This window comes from Dasypus novemcinctus, chromosome 27, assembly GCF_030445035.2.
Source record: "Dasypus novemcinctus isolate mDasNov1 chromosome 27, mDasNov1.1.hap2, whole genome shotgun sequence".
Taxonomy (NCBI): domain Eukaryota; kingdom Metazoa; phylum Chordata; class Mammalia; order Cingulata; family Dasypodidae; genus Dasypus; species Dasypus novemcinctus.
This window is the reverse complement of record NC_080699.1, coordinates 31,723,474-31,725,642: the sequence shown is the minus strand read 5'-3', so window position 1 is coordinate 31,725,642 and position 2,169 is coordinate 31,723,474. Positions and strand designations below refer to the sequence as shown.

The 2,169-nt window shown below is 39.2% G+C and overlaps 1 pseudogene; it reads left to right on the top strand.

The window, feature by feature from the left end:
* Nucleotides 1-970: 970 nt before the first annotated feature.
* On the top strand, nt 971-1,916 carry LOC131276280 (olfactory receptor 8B8-like; annotated as a pseudogene).
* The last annotated feature ends 253 nt before the right edge of the window (nt 1,917-2,169 follow it).

Below are 2,169 nucleotides of genomic sequence, written 5' to 3'. Positions count from 1 at the left end.
GAATGCCCATTATTTTTTCTCTGGTGCATCAGGGAGCTCAAAGTTAAAATCAGAAATTATGATCTGTATCTCAGGAAAATTTCCAGTGCATTTCAGAGGTAATGCCTGTTCTTCATCTTCTTAGAATCAAAGGAATCAAAGTCTCAGGGTTAGAATTTTCACTTCCATGACTACAGGTGTAAATAAAAATGAAGATGAAGCTCAGAGTTGTTCTGGCCTAAAGAGAGTGAGTTCCTGAATTTTATTTATATTACATCCACCTTATTTTGAGAAGGACATCCAGGGATTAAGACCTGCTGCTCCCCCCCACCCCCATTCTATAATCTTGCCAGTGAAGAAAAATGGTAGAAGAAACTGTTTTAGGGCCAGTAAACAATGTTAGAAGACATAAAGGTGCTCAGGGTTCCCCTATCTCAATGTGTAAGATCCCTCTTTTTGGAGGCAACTCACTCTTGTAGATTTATTTATTGCTTTTACTAAGACATGGGGGAGTTTCAGACCTCTACTAGACTTTGGTCCCTTAATTTATATCCTAACATTGTTCATGGTTCATACCCTGCAGGATCTAACCTGCATGATAGGTCAGATGCAGGGTGCTAGGGCCTGTGCCTTCTGGTATACTGGTGAGTGTATGGCTCAGGTGAATGAAGAGATGATCAGATGAGGGAAAAAGATTCTGTCTGGTCCTTCTTCTTCCTTCTCCTTTGTTTTTCCATCAGTCATGTCTTTACCTGGCAGAGCTGGCCTTAATCTGTAGGCTAACTTGGTGTTGCTCTTGGCTACATTTGGTTTAAGACTGTAGTCAGAAGAAGTAATTGTCACTCAGTATCATGATAGCGGTAAAGACATATTCTATTGTCCAGGATGAGCTAATCATACAGTCCCAGTTTATATGCCTTCTTTGTGGGAAGATCTGGGTTGTCCTCTGATGTAACCCTTTTTTCTTATCCCACAGATCCCCTAGAGCTGAATGGCTACTGGAAATGGCTCTGTTGGGACTGAATTCATTCTGGTAGGATTAACAGAACAACCAGATCTCCAACTCCCACTGTTCTTCCTATTTCTTTCACTGTATGTGTTCACCATGCTGAGAAACCTGGGCTTGATAACTCTAATTGGTACGAATTCACACCTTCACACACCTTCACTTTTTCCTTTTTAACTTTTCTTTCATTGACCTCTGTTCTTCTTCTCTTTTTACACCCAAAATGCTGATCAACTTCTTATCCAAGAGGAATACTATCTCCTATCAGGGATGTAAGAGTCAGTTATTCTTTTTCTGTTTTTTTTTTTTTTTTTTTGTCATCTCAGAGTGCTTTGTGCTGACATCAATGGCCTATGATTGTTATGTGGCCATCTGTAATCCACTCTTGTACAACATTGCCATGTCTCCTAAAGTCTGTGCCAAACTTATTTTTGGTTCATACTTTGTAGCATTTTCTGTTGAAATGATTGGCACAGGATGCATGCTGAGACTGAACATCTGTGATGCCAACAATATCAATTATTATTTCTGTGACATTCTCCCTGTGCTCCAGCTCCCCTCCAGCACCTACATCACTGAGCTGGTGATGTTCATTGTGGGTGAGATCAACATTACCATGCTGAGTGTCACCATCTTTATCTCTTATGGTTTCATTCTCTGTAGCACCCTTCATATCAATTCCACTGAGGGCAGGTCCAAAGCCTTCAGCACCTGCAATTCCCACATAATTGCTGTTTCTCTGTTATTTGGATCAGGTTCATTTATGCATCTCTAGCCATCTTCTTCCAGGTCTATGAATAAAGGAAAAATCTCTTTTGTCTTTTACACCAGTGTGGTTCCCATGATGAATCCCTTAATCTATAACTTGAGGAATAAAGATGTTAAATTTGTCCTGAGAAAAACCCTGTGTAGGAGATATTTTCAATCATAAAGAGGACCTCCTCTGCAGATAGTTTCAGGACAGGCAGTTTTAGTGTGTTTATTCACAATATATTTGGTGGCAGCCTTCTTGGCCTTTTTTTTTTTATTGTTATGAAGAAATAAATTTGAGCTTTCTTTCAATAAATTATTTCTCATACTGCTAAAGAATATCTTCTTATTTTCCTCACCATTTGCCCAATTTGTTCTCCATCTACCTGTTTCCCTTCTTGACATTACCTTTAAGGAAGGAATTTATTATATCT